This window comes from Oncorhynchus clarkii, chromosome 32 (genome assembly GCF_045791955.1).
Source record: "Oncorhynchus clarkii lewisi isolate Uvic-CL-2024 chromosome 32, UVic_Ocla_1.0, whole genome shotgun sequence".
Classification (NCBI taxonomy): Eukaryota; Metazoa; Chordata; class Actinopteri; order Salmoniformes; family Salmonidae; genus Oncorhynchus; species Oncorhynchus clarkii.
In genome coordinates this window covers 27,649,931-27,670,354 of record NC_092178.1, presented here as the reverse complement: position 1 = coordinate 27,670,354, position 20,424 = coordinate 27,649,931, and positions in this window count along the sequence as shown.

Here is a 20,424-nt window from a genome sequence, read left to right as displayed (position 1 = left end):
AGCTTCTGCCATCTCAACTGCAGCGGCTCCTACGACAGAGGCTGCCACTACAACTGCAGCTGCAACTACAATGTCCCCCGTCACCACAACTGCAGCTGCATCTACAACAGCTTCTGCCACCACAACTGCAGTCACTCTTTCGACAGAGGCTGCTACTATAACTGCAGCTGCTACTACAACTTCACCTGTCACCACAACTGCAGCCCACACTACAACAGCCAATGCCACCACAACTGCAGCTGGTACCTCAACATCAGTTGCCAGTACAACTTCCCCTATAACCACAACTGCAGCCCACACTATAACTGCAGCTGGTACTACAACAGCAGTTGCCACTACAGCATCCCCTGTAACCACAACTGCAGCCCACACTACAACAGCCAATGCCACCACAACTGCAGCTGGTACCTCAACAGCAATTGCCACTACAACATCCCCTGTAACCACAACTGCAGCCCACACTACAACAGGCAAAGCCACCGCAACTGCAGCTGGTACTACAACAGCAGTTGCCACTACAACTTCCCCTATAACCACAACTGCAGCCCACACTACAACAGCTTCTGCCATCTCAACTGCAGCTGCTCCTACGACAGAGGCTGCCACTACAACGTCCCCCGTCACCACAACTGCAGCTGCAACTACAACAGCCAATGCCACCACAACTGCAGCTGCAACTACAACAGCCAATGCCACCACAACTGCAGCTGCAACTACAACAGCCAATGCCACCACAACTGCAGCTGGTACTACAACTGCAGCTGCTACTACAACTTCCCCTGCCACCACAACTGCAGCCCACACTACAACAGCCAATGCCACCACAACTGCAGCTGGTACTACAACTTCACCTGCCACCACAACTGCAGCCCACACTACAACAGCAAATGACACCACAACTGCAGCTGGTACCTCAACATCAGTTGCCAGTACAACTTCCCCTATAAACACAACTGCAGCCCACACTACAACAGCTTCTGCCATCTCAACTGCAGCGGCTCTTACGACAGAGGCTGCAACTACAACTGCAGCTGCAACTACAACGTCCCCTGTCACCACAACTGCAGCTGCAACTACAACAGCCAATGCCACCACAACTGCAGCTGGTGCCTCAACATCAGTTGCCACTACAACTTCCCCTATAACCACAACTGCAGCCCATGCTACAACAGCCAATGCCACCACAACTGCAGCTGGTACCTCAACAGCAATTGCCACTACAACATCCCCTGTAACCACAACTGCAGCCCACACTACAACAGGCAAAGCCACCGCAACTGCAGCTGGTACTACAACAGCAGTTGCCACTACAACTTCCCCTATAACCACAACTGCAGCCCACACTACAACAGCTTCTGCCATCTCAACTGCAGCTGCTCCTACGACAGAGGCTGCCACTACAACTGCAGCTGCAACTACAACGTCCCCCGTCACCACAACTGCAGCTGCAACTACAATAGCCAATGCCACCACAACTGCAGCTGCAACTACAACAGCCAATGCCACCACAACTGCAGCTGCAACTACAACAGCCAATGCCACCACAACTGCAGCTGGTACTACAACTGCAGCTGCTACTACAACTTCCCCTGCCACCACAACTGCAGCCCACACTACAACAGCCAATGCCACCACAACTGCAGCTGGTACTACAACTTCACCTGCCACCACAACTGCAGCCCACACTACAACAGCAAATGCCACCACAACTGCAGCTGGTACCTCAACATCAGTTGCCAGTACAACTTCCCCTATAAACACAACTGCAGCCCACACTAAAACAGCTTCTGCCATCTCAACTGCAGCGGCTCTTACGACAGAGGCTGCAACTACAACTGCAGCTGCAACTACAACGTCCCCTGTCACCACAACTGCAGCTGCAACTACAACAGCCAATGCCACCACAACTGCAGCTGGTGCCTCAACATCAGTTGCCACTACAACTTCCCCTATAACCACAACTGCAGTCCACACTACAACAGCCTTTGCCATCTCAACTGCAGCGGCTCCTACGACAGAGGCTGCCACTACAACTGCAGCTGCAACTACAACGTCCCCCGTCACCACAACTGCAGATGCAACTACAACAGCCAATGCCACCACAACTGTAGCTGCAACTACAACAGCCAATGCCACCACAACTGCAGCTGGTACTACAACTGCAGCTGCTACTACAACTTCACTTGCAACCACAACTGCAGCCCACACTACAACAGCCAATGCCACCACTACTGCAGCTGGTACCTCAACAGCAGTTGCCACTACAATATCCCCTGTTACCACAACTGCAGCCCACACTACAACAGCCAATGCCACCACAACTGCAGCTGGTACCTCAACATCAGTTGCCACTACAACTTCCCCTCTAACCACAACTGCAGCCCAAACTACAACAGCCAATGCCACCACAACTGCAGCAACTCTTACAACAGAGGCTGCCACTACAACTGCAGCTGCTACTACAACTTTACCTGTCACCATAACTGCAGCCCACACTACAACAGCCAATGCCACCACAACTGCAGCTGGTACCTCAACAGCAGTTGCCACTACAGCATCCCCTGTAACCACAACTGCAGCCCACACTACAACAGCCAATGCCACCACAACTGCAGCTGGTTCTACGACAGCAGTTGCCACTACAACTTCCCCTATATCCACAAATGTAGCCCACACTACAACAGCTTATGCCATCTCAACTGCAGTGGCTCCTACGACAGAGGCTGCCACTACAACTGCAGCTGCTACTACAACTTCACCTGTCACCACAACTGCAGCCCACACTACAACAGCTTCTGCCATCTCAACTGCAGCGGCTCTTACGACAGAGGCTGCAACTACAACTGCAGCTGCAACTACAACGTCCCCTGTCACCACAACTGCAGCTGCAACTACAACAGCCAATGCCACCACAACTGCAGCTGGTGCCTCAACATCAGTTGCCACTACAACTTCCCCTATAACCACAACTGCAGTCCACACTACAACAGCTTCTGCCATCTCAACTGCAGCGGCTCCTACGACAGAGGCTGCCACTACAACTGCAGCTGCAGCTGCAACTACAACGTCCCCTGTCACCACAACTGCAGCTGCAACTACAACAGCCAATGCCACCACAACTGCAGCTGGTACTACAACAGCAGTTGCCACTACAATATCCCCTGCAACCACAACTGCAGCCCACACTACAACAGCCAATGCCACCACAACTGCAGCTGGTACTACAACAGCAGTTGCCACTACAATATCCCCTGCAACCACAACTGCAGCCCACACTACAACAGCTTCTGCCATCTCAACTGCAGCGTCTCCTACGACAGAGGCTGCCACTACAACTGCAGCTGCAACTACAATGTCCCCCGTCACCACAACTGCAGCTGCAACTACAACAGCCAATGCCACCACGACTGCAGCTGCAACTACAATAGCCAATGCCACCACAACTGCAGCTGCAACTACAACAGCCAATGCCACCACAACTGCAGCTGATACTACAACTGCAGCTGCTACTACAACTTCACCTGCCACCACAACTGCAGCCCACACTACAACAGCCTATGCCACCACAACTGCAGCTGGTACCTCAACAGCAGTTGCCACTACAACATCCCCTGTTACCACAACTGCAGCCCACACTACAACAGCCAATGCCACCACAACTGCAGCTGGTACCTCAACATCAGTTGCCACTACAACTTCCCCTCTAACCACAACTGCAGCCCAAACTACAACAGCCAATGCCACCACAACTGCAGCTGGTACTGCAACTGCAGCTGCTACTACAACTTCACCTGCCTCCACAACTGCAGCCCACACTACAACAGCCAATGCCACCACAACTGTAGCTGGTACCTCAACAGAAGTTGCCACTACAACTTCCCCTATAACCACAAATGCAGCCCACACTACAACAGCTTCTGCCACCACAACTGCAGCAACTCTTACAACAGAGGCTGCCACTACAACTGCAGCTGCTACTACAACTTTACCTGTCACCATAACTGCAGCCCACACTACAACAGCCAATGCCACCACAACTGCAGCTGGTACCTCAACAGCAGTTGCCACTACAGCATCCCCTGTAACCACAACTGCAGCCCACACTACAACAGCCAATGCCACCACAACTGCAGCTGGTTCTACGACAGCAGTTGCCACTACAACTTCCCCTATATCCACAAATGTAGCCCACACTACAACAGCTTATGCCATCTCAACTGCAGTGGCTCCTACGACAGAGGCTGCCACTACAACTGCAGCTGCTACTACAACTTCACCTGTCACCACAACTGCAGCCCACACTACAACAGCTTCTGCCATCTCAACTGCAGCGGCTCTTACGACAGAGGCTGCAACTACAACTGCAGCTGCAACTACAACGTCACCTGTCACCACAACTGCAGCTGCAACTACAACAGCCAATGCCACCACAACTGCAGCTGGTGCCTCAACATCAGTTGCCACTACAACTTCCCCTATAACCACAACTGCAGTCCACACTACAACAGCTACTGCCATCTCAACTGCAGCGGCTCCTACGACAGAGGCTGCCACTACAACTGCAGCTGCAACTACAACGTCCCCTGTCACCACAACTGCAGCTGCAACTACAACAGCCAATGTCACCACAACTGCAGCTGGTACTACAACAGCAGTTGCCACTACAATATCCCCTGCAACCACAACTGCAGCCCACACTACAACAGCCAATGCCACCACAACTGCAGCTGGTACCTCAACAGCAGTTGCCACTACAACTTCCCCTATAACCACAACTGCAGCCCACACTACAACAGCTTCTGCCATCTCAACTGCAGCGGCTCCTACGACAGAGGCTGCCACTACAACTGCAGCTGCAACTACAATGTCCCCCGTCACCACAACTGCAGCTGCATCTACAACAGCTTCTGCCACCACAACTGCAGTCACTCTTTCGACAGAGGCTGCTACTATAACTGCAGCTGCTACTACAACTTCACCTGTCACCACAACTGCAGCCCACACTACAACAGCCAATGCCACCACAACTGCAGCTGGTACCTCAACATCAGTTGCCAGTACAACTTCCCCTATAACCACAACTGCAGCCCACACTATAACTGCAGCTGGTACTACAACAGCAGTTGCCACTACAGCATCCCCTGTAACCACAACTGCAGCCCACACTACAACAGCCAATGCCACCACAACTGCAGCTGGTACCTCAACAGCAATTGCCACTACAACATCCCCTGTAACCACAACTGCAGCCCACACTACAACAGGCAAAGCCACCGCAACTGCAGCTGGTACTACAACAGCAGTTGCCACTACAACTTCCCCTATAACCACAACTGCAGCCCACACTACAACAGCTTCTGCCATCTCAACTGCAGCTGCTCCTACGACAGAGGCTGCCACTACAACGTCCCCCGTCACCACAACTGCAGCTGCAACTACAACAGCCAATGCCACCACAACTGCAGCTGCAACTACAACAGCCAATGCCACCACAACTGCAGCTGCAACTACAACAGCCAATGCCACCACAACTGCAGCTGGTACTACAACTGCAGCTGCTACTACAACTTCCCCTGCCACCACAACTGCAGCCCACACTACAACAGCCAATGCCACCACAACTGCAGCTGGTACTACAACTTCACCTGCCACCACAACTGCAGCCCACACTACAACAGCAAATGACACCACAACTGCAGCTGGTACCTCAACATCAGTTGCCAGTACAACTTCCCCTATAAACACAACTGCAGCCCACACTACAACAGCTTCTGCCATCTCAACTGCAGCGGCTCTTACGACAGAGGCTGCAACTACAACTGCAGCTGCAACTACAACGTCCCCTGTCACCACAACTGCAGCTGCAACTACAACAGCCAATGCCACCACAACTGCAGCTGGTGCCTCAACATCAGTTGCCACTACAACTTCCCCTATAACCACAACTGCAGCCCATGCTACAACAGCCAATGCCACCACAACTGCAGCTGGTACCTCAACAGCAATTGCCACTACAACATCCCCTGTAACCACAACTGCAGCCCACACTACAACAGGCAAAGCCACCGCAACTGCAGCTGGTACTACAACAGCAGTTGCCACTACAACTTCCCCTATAACCACAACTGCAGCCCACACTACAACAGCTTCTGCCATCTCAACTGCAGCTGCTCCTACGACAGAGGCTGCCACTACAACTGCAGCTGCAACTACAACGTCCCCCGTCACCACAACTGCAGCTGCAACTACAATAGCCAATGCCACCACAACTGCAGCTGCAACTACAACAGCCAATGCCACCACAACTGCAGCTGCAACTACAACAGCCAATGCCACCACAACTGCAGCTGGTACTACAACTGCAGCTGCTACTACAACTTCCCCTGCCACCACAACTGCAGCCCACACTACAACAGCCAATGCCACCACAACTGCAGCTGGTACTACAACTTCACCTGCCACCACAACTGCAGCCCACACTACAACAGCAAATGCCACCACAACTGCAGCTGGTACCTCAACATCAGTTGCCAGTACAACTTCCCCTATAAACACAACTGCAGCCCACACTAAAACAGCTTCTGCCATCTCAACTGCAGCGGCTCTTACGACAGAGGCTGCAACTACAACTGCAGCTGCAACTACAACGTCCCCTGTCACCACAACTGCAGCTGCAACTACAACAGCCAATGCCACCACAACTGCAGCTGGTGCCTCAACATCAGTTGCCACTACAACTTCCCCTATAACCACAACTGCAGTCCACACTACAACAGCCTTTGCCATCTCAACTGCAGCGGCTCCTACGACAGAGGCTGCCACTACAACTGCAGCTGCAACTACAACGTCCCCCGTCACCACAACTGCAGATGCAACTACAACAGCCAATGCCACCACAACTGTAGCTGCAACTACAACAGCCAATGCCACCACAACTGCAGCTGGTACTACAACTGCAGCTGCTACTACAACTTCACTTGCAACCACAACTGCAGCCCACACTACAACAGCCAATGCCACCACTACTGCAGCTGGTACCTCAACAGCAGTTGCCACTACAATATCCCCTGTTACCACAACTGCAGCCCACACTACAACAGCCAATGCCACCACAACTGCAGCTGGTACCTCAACATCAGTTGCCACTACAACTTCCCCTCTAACCACAACTGCAGCCCAAACTACAACAGCCAATGCCACCACAACTGCAGCAACTCTTACAACAGAGGCTGCCACTACAACTGCAGCTGCTACTACAACTTTACCTGTCACCATAACTGCAGCCCACACTACAACAGCCAATGCCACCACAACTGCAGCTGGTACCTCAACAGCAGTTGCCACTACAGCATCCCCTGTAACCACAACTGCAGCCCACACTACAACAGCCAATGCCACCACAACTGCAGCTGGTTCTACGACAGCAGTTGCCACTACAACTTCCCCTATATCCACAAATGTAGCCCACACTACAACAGCTTATGCCATCTCAACTGCAGTGGCTCCTACGACAGAGGCTGCCACTACAACTGCAGCTGCTACTACAACTTCACCTGTCACCACAACTGCAGCCCACACTACAACAGCTTCTGCCATCTCAACTGCAGCGGCTCTTACGACAGAGGCTGCAACTACAACTGCAGCTGCAACTACAACGTCCCCTGTCACCACAACTGCAGCTGCAACTACAACAGCCAATGCCACCACAACTGCAGCTGGTGCCTCAACATCAGTTGCCACTACAACTTCCCCTATAACCACAACTGCAGTCCACACTACAACAGCTTCTGCCATCTCAACTGCAGCGGCTCCTACGACAGAGGCTGCCACTACAACTGCAGCTGCAGCTGCAACTACAACGTCCCCTGTCACCACAACTGCAGCTGCAACTACAACAGCCAATGCCACCACAACTGCAGCTGGTACTACAACAGCAGTTGCCACTACAATATCCCCTGCAACCACAACTGCAGCCCACACTACAACAGCCAATGCCACCACAACTGCAGCTGGTACTACAACAGCAGTTGCCACTACAATATCCCCTGCAACCACAACTGCAGCCCACACTACAACAGCTTCTGCCATCTCAACTGCAGCGTCTCCTACGACAGAGGCTGCCACTACAACTGCAGCTGCAACTACAATGTCCCCCGTCACCACAACTGCAGCTGCAACTACAACAGCCAATGCCACCACGACTGCAGCTGCAACTACAATAGCCAATGCCACCACAACTGCAGCTGCAACTACAACAGCCAATGCCACCACAACTGCAGCTGATACTACAACTGCAGCTGCTACTACAACTTCACCTGCCACCACAACTGCAGCCCACACTACAACAGCCTATGCCACCACAACTGCAGCTGGTACCTCAACAGCAGTTGCCACTACAACATCCCCTGTTACCACAACTGCAGCCCACACTACAACAGCCAATGCCACCACAACTGCAGCTGGTACCTCAACATCAGTTGCCACTACAACTTCCCCTCTAACCACAACTGCAATCCAAACTACAACAGCCAATGCCACCACAACTGCAGCTGGTACTACAACTGCAGCTGCTACTACAACTTCACCTGCCATCACAACTGCAGCCCACACTACAACAGCAAATGCCACCACAACTGCAGCTGGTACCTCAACATCAGTTGCCACTACAACTTCCCCTCTAACCACAACTGCAATCCAAACTACAACAGCCAATGCCACCACAACTGCAGCTGGTACTACAACAGCAGTTGCCACTACAATATCCCCTGCAACCACAACTGCAGCCCACACTACAACAGCCAATGCCACCACAACTGCAGCTGGTACCTCAACAGCAGTTGCCACTACAGCATCCCCTGTAACCACATCTGCAGCCCACACTACAACAGCCAATGCCACCACAACTGCAGCTAGTACCTCAACAGCAGTTGCCACTACAACTTCCCCTATAACCACAACTGCAGCCCACACTACAACTTCCCCTGCAACCACAACTGCAGCCACTCTTACGACAGATGCTGCCACTACAACTGCAGCTGCTACTACAACTTCCCCTGTCACCACAACTGCAGCCCACACTACAACAGCCAATGCCACCACAACTGTAGCTGGTACCTCAACAGCAGTTGCCACTACAACTTCCCCTATAACCACAAATGCAGCCCACACTACAACAGCTTCTGCAGTCTCAACTGCAGTGGCTCCTACGACAGAGGATGCCACTACAACTGCAGCTGCAACTACAACGTCCCCTGTCACCACAACTGCAGCCCACAATTCAACAGCTTCTGCCACCACAAGTGCAGCCACTCTTACGACAGACACTGCCACTACAACTGCAGCTGCTACTACAACTTCACCTGTCACCACAACTGCAGCCCACACTACAACAGCTTCTGCCATCTCAACTGCAGCGGCTCCTACGACAGAGGCTGCCACTACAACTGCAGCTGCAACTACAATGTCCCCCGTCACCACAACTGCAGCTGCAACTACAACAGCTTCTGCCACCACAACTGCAGTCACTCTTACGACAGAGGCTGCTACTATAACTGCAGCTGCTACTACAACTTCACCTGTCACCACAACTGCAGCCCACACTACAACAGCCAATGCCACCACAACTGCAGCTGGTACCTCAACATCAGTTGCCAGTACAACTTCCCCTATAACCACAACTGCAGCCCACACTATAACTGCAGCTGGTACTACAACAGCAGTTGCCACTACAGCATCCCCTGTAACCACAACTGCAGCCCACACTACAACAGCCAATGCCACCACAACTGCAGCTGGTACCTCAACATCATTTGTCACTACAACTTCCCCTCTAACCACAACTGCAGCCCATGCTACAACAGCCAATGCCACCACAACTGCAGCTGGTACCTCAACAGCAATTGCCACTACAACATCCCCTGTAACCACAACTGCAGCCCACACTACAACAGCCAAAGCCACCGCAACTGCAGCTGGTACTACAACAGCAGTTGCCACTACAACTTCCCCTATAACCACAACTGCAGCCCACACTACAACAGCTTCTGCCATCTCAACTGCAGCTGCTCCTACGACAGAGGCTGCCACTACAACTGCAGCTGCAACTACAACGTCCCCCGTCACCACAACTGCAGCTGCAACTACAACAGCCAATGCCACCACAACTGCAGCTGCAACTACAACAGCCAATGCCACCACAACTGCAGCTGCAACTACAACAGCCAATGCCACCACAACTGCAGCTGGTACTACAACTGCAGCTGCTACTACAACTTCACCTGCCACCACAACTGCAGCCCACACTACAACAGCCAATGCCACCACAACTGCAGCTGGTACTACAACTTCACCTGCCACCACAACTGCAGCCCACACTACAACAGCAAATGCCACCACAACTGCAGCTGGTACCTCAACATCAGTTGCCAGTACAACTTCCCCTATAAACACAACTGCAGCCCACACTACAACAGCTTCTGCCATCTCAACTGCAGCGGCTCTTACGACAGAGGCTGCAACTACAACTGCAGCTGCAACTACAACGTCCCCTGTCACCACAACTGCAGCTGCAACTACAACAGCCAATGCCACCACAACTGCAGCTGGTGCCTCAACATCAGTTGCCACTACAACTTCCCCTATAACCACAACTGCAGTCCACACTACAACAGCCTCTGCCATCTCAACTGCAGCGGCTCCTACGACAGAGGCTGCCACTACAACTGCAGCTGCAACTACAACGTCCCCCGTCACCACAACTGCAGATGCAACTACAACAGCCAATGCCACCACAACTGTAGCTGCAACTACAACAGCCAATGCCACCACAACTGCAGCTGCAACTACAACAGCCAATGCCACCACAACTGCAGCTGGTACTACAACTGCAGCTGCTACTACAACTTCACTTGCCACCACAACTGCAGCCCACACTACAACAGCCAATGCCACCACAACTGCAGCTGGTACCTCAACAGCAGTTGCCACGACAACATCCCCTGTTACCACAACTGCAGCCCACACTACAACAGCCAATGCCACCACAACTGCAGCTGGTACCTCAACATCAGTTGCCACTACAACTTCCCCTCTAACCACAACTGCAGCCCAAACTACAACAGCCAATGCCACCACAACTGCAGCTGGTACTACAACTGCAGCTGCTACTACAACTTCACCTGCCTCCACAACTGCAGCCCACACTACAACAGCCAATGCCACCACAACTGTAGCTGGTACCTCAACAGAAGTTGCCACTACAACTTCCCCTATAACCACAAATGCAGCCCACACTACAACAGCCAATGCCACCACAACTGTAGCTGGTACCTCAACAGCAGTTGCCACTACAGCATCCCCTGTAACCACAACTGCAGCCCACACTACAACAGCCAATGCCACCACAACTGCAGCTGGTTCTACGACAGCAGTTGCCACTACAACTTCCCCTATATCCACAAATGTAGCCCACACTACAACAGCTTATGCCATCTCAACTGCAGTGGCTCCTACGACAGAGGCTGCCACTACAACTGCAGCTGCTACTACAACTTCACCTGTCACCACAACTGCAGCCCACACTACAACAGCTTCTGCCATCTCAACTGCAGCTGCTCTTACGACAGAGGCTGCAACTACAACTGCAGCTGCAACTACAACGTCCCCTGTCACCACAACTGCAGCTGCAACTACAACAGCCAATGCCACCACAACTGCAGCTGGTGCCTCAACATCAGTTGCCACTACAACTTCCCCTATAACCACAACTGCAGTCCACACTACAACAGCTTCTGCCATCTCAACTGCAGCGGCTCTTACGACAGAGGCTGCCACTACAACTGCAGCTGCAGCTGCAACTACAACGTCCCCTGTCACCACAACTGCAGCTGCAACTACAACAGCCAATGCCACCACAACTGCAGCTGGTACTACAACAGCAGTTGCCACTACAATATCCCCTGCAACCACAACTGCAGCCCACACTACAACAGCCAATGCCACCACAACTGCAGCTGGTACTACAACAGCAGTTGCCACTACAATATCCCCTGCAACCACAACTGCAGCCCACACTACAACAGCTTCTGCCATCTCAACTGCAGCGGCTCCTACAACAGAGGCTGCCACTACAACTGCAGCTGCAACTACAATGTCCCCCGTCACCACAACTGCAGCTGCAACTACAACAGCCAATGCCACCACGACTGCAGCTGCAACTACAATAGCCAATGCCACCACAACTGCAGCTGCAACTACAACAGCCAATGCCACCACAACTGCAGCTGATACTACAACTGCAGCTGCTACTACAACTTCACCTGCCACCACAACTGCAGCCCACACTACAACAGCCAATGCCACCACAACTGCAGCTGGTACCTCAACAGCAGTTGCCACTACAACATCCCCTGTTACCACAACTGCAGCCCACACTACAACAGCCAATGCCACCACAACTGCAGCTGGTACCTCAACATCAGTTGCCACTACAACTTCCCCTCTAACCACAACTGCAATCCAAACTACAACAGCCAATGCCACCACAACTGCAGCTGGTACTACAACTGCAGCTGCTACTACAACTTCACCTGCCATCACAACTGCAGCCCACACTACAACAGCAAATGCCACCACAACTGCAGCTGGTACCTCAACATCAGTTGCCAGTACAACTTCCCCTATAACCACAACTGCAGTCCACACTACAACAGCTTCTGCCATCTCAACTGCAGCGGCTCCTACGACAGAGGCTGCCACTACAACTGCAGCTGCATCTGCAACTACAACAACCAATGCCATCACAACTGCAGCTGGTACTACAACAGCAGTTGCCACTACAATATCCCCTGCAACCACAACTGCAGCCCACACTACAACAGCCAATGCCACCACAACTGCAGCTGGTACCTCAACAGCAGTTGCCACTACAGCATCCCCTGTAACCACAACTGCAGCCCACACTACAACAGCCAATGCCACCACAACTGCAGCTAGTACCTCAACAGCAGTTGCCACTACAACTTCCCCTATAAGCACAACTGCAGCCCACACTACAACTTCCCCTGCAACCACAACTGCAGCCACTCTTACGACAGAGGCTGCCACTACAACTGCAGCTGCTACTACAACTTCCCCTGTCACCACAACTGCAGCCCACAATTCAACAGCTTCTGCCACCACAAGTGCAGCCACTCTTACGACAGACACTGCCACTACAACAGCAGCTGCTACTACAACTTCACCTGTCACCACAACTGCAGCCCACACTACAACAGCTTCTGCATTCTCAACTGCAGTGGCTCCTACGACAGAGGCTGCCACTACAACTGCAGCTGCAACTACAATGTCCCCTGTCACCACAACTGCAGCCCACACTACAACAACAAATGCCACCACAACTGCAGCTGGTACTACAACAGCAGTTGCAAATACAACTTCCCCTTCAACCACAACTGTAGCCCACACTTCAACAGCTTCTGCCACCACAACTGCAGCCACTCTTACGACAGACACTGCCACTACAACTACAACTGCTACTACAACTTCACCTGTCACCACAACTGCAGCCCACAGTACAACAGCCAATGCCACCACAACTGCAGCTGGTACCTCAACAGCATTTGCCACTACAGCATCCCCTGTAACCACAACTGCAGCCCACACTACAACAGCCAATGCCACCACAACTGCAGCTGGTACTACGACAGCAGTTGCCACTACAACTTCCCCTATAACCACAAATGTAGCCCACACTACAACAGCTTATGCCATCTCAACTGCAGTGGCTCCTACGACAGAGGCTGCCACTACAACTGCAGCTGCTACTACAACTTCACCTGTCACCACAACTGCAGCCCACACTAAAACAGCCAATGCCACCACAACTGCAGCTGGTACCTCAACAGCTTTTGCCACTACAGCATCCCCTGTAACCACAACTGCAGCCCACACTACAACAGCTTCTGCAGTCTCAACTGCAGTGGCTCCTACAACAGAGGCTGCCACTACAACTGCAGCTGCTACTACAACTTCACCTGTCACCACAACTGCAGCCCACACTAAAACAGCCAATGCCACCACAACTGCAGCTGGTACCTCAACAGCAGTTGCCACTACAGCATCCCCTGTAACCACAACTGCAGCCCACACTACAACAGCTTCTGCAGTCTCAACTGCAGTGGCTCCTACGACAGAGGATGCCACTACAACTGCAGCTGCAACTACAACGTCCCCTGTCACATCAACTGCAGCCCACACTACAACAGCCAATGCCACCACAACTGCAGCTGGTACTACAACAGCAGTTGCAAATACAACTTCCCCTGCAACTACAACTGTAGCCCACAATTCAACAGCTTCTGCCACCACAAGTGCAGCCACTCTTACGACAGACACTGCCACTACAACTGCAGCTGCTACTACAACTTCACCTGTCACCACAACTGCAGCCCACACTACAACAGCTTCTGCATTCTCAACTGCAGTGGCTCCTACGACAGAGGCTGCCACTACAACTGCAGCTGCAACTACAATGTCCCCTGTCACCACAACTGCAGCCCACACTACAACAACAAATGCCACCACAACTGCAGCTGGTACTACAACAGCAGTTGCAAATACAACTTCCCCTGCAACCACAACTGTAGCCCACACTTCAACAGCTTCTGCCACCACAACTGCAGCCACTCTTACGACAGACACTGCCACTACAACTACAACTGCTACTACAACTTCACCTGTCACCACAACTGCAGCCCACAGTACAACAGCCAATGCCACCACAACTGCAGCTGGTACCTCAACAGCAGTTGCCACTACAGCATCCCCTGTAACCACAACTGCAGCCCACACTACAACAGCCAATGCCACGACAACTGCAGCTGTTACTACAACAGCAGTTGCCACTACAGCATCCCCTGTAACCACAACTGCAGCCCACACAACAGCTTCTGTCATCACAACTGCAGCGGTTCCTATGACAGAGGCTGCCACTACAACTGCAGCTGCTGCTACAACTTCCCCTGTCACCAAGAGTGCAGCCCACACTACAGCATCCCCTGTAACCACAACTGCAGCCCACACTACAACAGCCAATGCCACGACAACTGCAGCTGTTACTACAACAGCAGTTGCCACTACAGCATCACCTGTAACCACAACTGCAGCCCACACTACAACAGCTTCTGCCATCTCAACTGCAGTGGCTCCTACGACAGTGGCTGCCACTATAACTGCAGCTGCAACTACAATGTCCCCTGCCACCACAACTGCAGCCCACACTACAACAACAAATGCCACCACAACTGCAGCTGGTAGTACAACAGCAGTTGCAAATACAACTTCCCCTGTCACCACAACTGCACCCCACACTACAACAGCCAATGCCACCACAACTGCAGCTGGTACTACGACAGCAGTTGACACTACAACTTCCCCTATAACCACAAATGCAGCCCACACTACAACAGCTTCTGCCATCTCAACTGCAGTGGCTCCTACGACAGAGGCTGCCACTAAAACTTCCCCTGCAACCACAACTGTAGCCCACACTTCAACAGCTTCTGCCACCCCAACTGCAGCCACTCTTACGACAGACACTGCCACTACAACTGCAGCTGCTACTACAACTTCACCTGTCACCACAACTGCAGCCCACACTACAACAGCCAATGCCACCACAACTGCAGCTGGTACTATGACAGCAGTTGCCACTACATCTTCCCCTATAACCACAACTGCAGCCCACACTACAACAGCCAATGCCACCACAACTGCAGTTGTTACCTCAACATCAGTTGCCACTACAACTTCCCCTCTAACCACAACTGCAGCCCATACTACAACAGCCAATGCCACCTCAACTGCAGCTGGTACTACAACAGCAGTTGCAACGACAACTTCCCCTGCAACCACAACTGTAGCCCACACTACAACAGCTTCTGCCACCACAACTGTAGCCACTCTTACGACAGAAGCTGCCACTACAACTGCAGCTGCTACTACAACTTCCCCTGTCACCACAACTGCAGCCCACACTACAACAGGCAATGCCAACACAACTGCAGCTGCTACTACAACAGCAGTTGCCACTACAACTTCCCCTATAACCACAAATGCAGCCCACACTACAACAGCTTCTGCCTTCTCAACTGCAGTGGCTCCTACGACAGAGGCTGCCACTACAACTGCAGCTGCTACTACAACTTCCCCTGTCACCACAACTGCAGCCCACACTACAACAGCAAATGCCACCTCAACTGCAGCTGGTACTACAACAGCAGTTGCCACTACAACTTCCCCTGTCACCACAACTGCAGCCCACACTACAACAGCCAATGCCACCACAACTGCAGCTGGTACTACAACAGCAGTTGCCACTACAACTTCCCCTGCAACCACAACTGTAGCCCACACTACAACAGCTTCTGCCACCACAACTGTAGCCACTCTTACGACAGAAGCTGCCACTACAACTGTAGCTGCCACTACATCTTCCCCTGTCACCACAAATGTAGCCCACACTACAACAGCCAATGCCACCACAACTGCAGCTGGTACCTCAACAGCAGTTGCCACTACAGCATCCCCTGTAACCACAACTGCAGCCCACACTACAACAGCCAATGCCACCACAACTGCAGTTGCCACTACAACTTCCCCTATAACCACAACTGCAGCCCACACTACAACAGCCAATGTCACCACAACTGCAGCCCATACTACAACAGGCAATGCCACCACAACTGCAGCTGGTACCTCAACATCAGTTGCCACTACAACTTCCCCTATAACCACAACTGCAGCCCACACTACAACAGCTTCTGCCATCTCAACTGCAGTGGCTCCTACGACAGAGGCTGCCACTACAACTGCAGCTGCTACTACAACTTCCCCTGTCACCACAACTGCAGCCCACACTACAACAGCTTCTGCCATCTCAACTGCAGCGGCTCTTACGACAGAGGCTGCCACTACAACAGCAGTTGCCACTACAACTTCCCCTATAACCACAACTGCAGCCCATACTACAACAGCCAATGCCACCTCAACTGCAGCTGGTACTACAACAGCAGTTGCAACTACAACTTCCCCTGCAACCACAACTGCAGCCCACACTACAACAGCCAATGCCACCTCAACTGCAGATGGTTCTACAACAGCAGTTGCCACTACAACTTCCCCTGTCACCACAACTGCAGCCCACACTACAACAGCCAATGCCACCACAACTGCAGCTGGTACATCAACAGCAGTTGCCACTACAACTTCCCCTATAACCACAACTGCAGCCCACACTACAACAACTTCTGCCATCTCAACTGCAGCGGCTCCTATGTCAGAGGCTGCCACTACAACATCAGTTGCCACTACAACTTCCCCTATAACCACAACTGAAGCGCACACTACAAAAGCTTCTGCAATCTCAACTGCAGCGGCTCCTACGACAGAGGCTGCCACGACAACTGCAGCTGCTACTACAACTTCCCCTGTCACCACAACTGCAGCCCACACTACAACAGCCAATGCCACCACAACTGCAGCTGGTACATCAACATCAGTTGCCACTACAACTTCCCCTCTAACCACAACTGCAGCCCATACTACAACAGCCAATGCCACCACAACTGCAGCTGGTACTACAACAGCAGTTGCCACAACAACTTCCCCTATAACCACAACTGCAGACCACACTACAACAGCTTCTGCCATCTCAACTGCAGCGGCTCCTACGACAGAGGCTGCCACTACAACTGCAGCTGCTACTACAACTTCCCCTGTCACCACAACTGCAGCCCACACTACAACAGGCAATGCCAACACAACTGCAGCTGCTACTACAACAGCAGTTGCCACTACAACTTCCCCTATAACCACAAATGCAGCCCACACTACAACAGCTTCTGCCTTCTCAACTGCAGTGGCTCCTACGACAGAGGCTGCCACTACAACTGCAGCTGCTACTACAACTTCCCCTGTCACCACAACTGCAGCCCACACTACAACAGCAAATGCCACTACAACTGCAGCTGGTACTACAACAGCAGTTGCCACTACAACTTCCCCTGTCACCACAACTGCAGCCCACACTACAACAGCCAATGCCACCACAACTGCAGCTGGTACTACAACAGCAGTTGCCACTACAACTTCCCCTGCAACCACAACTGTAGCCCACACTTCAACAGCTTCTGCCATCTCAACTGCAGCCACTCTTACGACCGAGGCTACCACTACAACTGCAGCTTCTACCACAACTTCCCCTGTCACCACAACTGCAGCCCACACTACAACAGCCAATGCCACCACAACTGCAGCTGGTACATCAACATCAGTTGCCACTACAACTTCCCCTCTAACCACAACTGCAGCCCATACTACAACAGCCAATGCCACCACAACTGCAGCTGGTACTACAACAGCAGTTGCCACAACAACTTCCCCTATAACCACAACTGCAGACCACACTACAACAGCTTCTGCCATCTCAACTGCAGCGGCTCCTACGACAGAGGCTGCCACTACAACATCAGTTGCCACTACAACTTCCCCTATAACCACAACTGCAGCCCAACCTACAACAGCTTCTGCCATCTCAACTGCAGCGGCTCCTACGACAGAGGCTGCCACTACAACTGCAGCTGCTACTACAACTTCCCCTGTCACCACAACTGCAGCCCACACTACAACAGGCAATGCCAACACAACTGCAGCTGCTACTACAACAGCAGTTGCCACTACAACTTCCCCTATAACCACAAATGCAGCCCACACTACAACAGCTTCTGCCTTCTCAACTGCAGTGGCTCCTACGACAGAGGCTGCCACTACAACTGCAGCTGCTACTACAACTTCCCCTGTCACCACAACTGCAGCCCACACTACAACAGCAAATGCCACCTCAACTGCAGCTGGTACTACAACAGCAGTTGCCACTACAACTTCCCCTGTCACCACAACTGCAGCCCACACTACAACAGCCAATGCCACCACAACTGCAGCTGGTACTACAACAGCAGTTGCCACTACAACTTCCCCTGCAACCACAACTGTAGCCCACACTTCAACAGCTTCTGCCATCTCAACTGCAGCCACTCTTACGACCGAGGCTACCACTACAACTGCAGCTTCTACCACAACTTCACCTGTCACCACAACTGCAGCCCACACTACAACAGCCAATGCCACCACAACTGCAGCTGGTACATCAACATCAGTTGCCAGTACAACTTCCCCTCTAACCACAACTGCAGCCCATACTACAACAGCCAATGCCACCACAACTGCAGCTGGTACTACAACAGCAGTTGCCACAACAACTTCCCCTATAACCACAACTGCAGACCACACTACAACAGCTTCTGCCATCTCAACTGCAGCGGCTCCTACGACAGAGGCTGCCACTACAACATCAGTTGCCACTACAACTTCCCCTATAACCACAACTGCAGCCCAACCTACAACATCTTCTGCCATCTCAACTGCAGCGACTCCTACGACAGAGGCTGCCACTACAACTGCAGCTGCTACTACAACTTCCCCTGTCACCACAACTGCAGCCCACACTACAACAGGCAATGCCAACACAACTGCAGCTGCTACTACAACAGCAGTTGCCACTACAACTTCCCCTATAACCACAAATGCAGCCCACACTACAACAGCTTCTGCCTTCTCAACTGCAGTGGCTCCTACGACAGAGGCTGCCACTACAACTGCAGCTGCTACTACAACTTCCCCTGTCACCACAACTGCAGCCCACACTACAACAGCTTCTGCCATCTCAACTGCAGTGGCTCCTACGACAGAGGCTGCCACTACAACTGCAGCTGCTACTACAACTTCCCCTGTCACCACAACTGCAGCCCACACTACAACAGCTTCTGCCATCTCAACTGCAGCGGCTCTTACGACAGAGGCTGCCACTACAACAGCAGTTGCCACTACAACTTCCCCTATAACCACAACTGCAGCCCATACTACAACAGCCAATGCCACCTCAACTGCAGCTGGTACTACAACAGCAGTTGCAACTACAACTTCCCCTGCAACCACAACTGCAGCCCACACTACAACAGCCAATGCCACCTCAACTGCAGATGGTTCTACAACAGCAGTTGCCACTACAACTTCCCCTGCAACCACAACTCTAGCCCACACTTCAACAGCTTCTGCCATCTCAACTGCAGCCACTCTTACGACCGAGGCTACCACTACAACTGCAGCTTCTACCACAACTTCCCCTGTCACCACAACTGCAGCCCACACTACAACAGCCAATGCCACCACAACTGCAGCTGGTACATCAACATCAGTTGCCACTACAACTTCCCCTCTAACCACAACTGCAGCCCATACTACAACAGCCAATGCCACCACAACTGCAGCTGGTACTACAACAGCAGTTGCCACAACAACTTCCCCTAT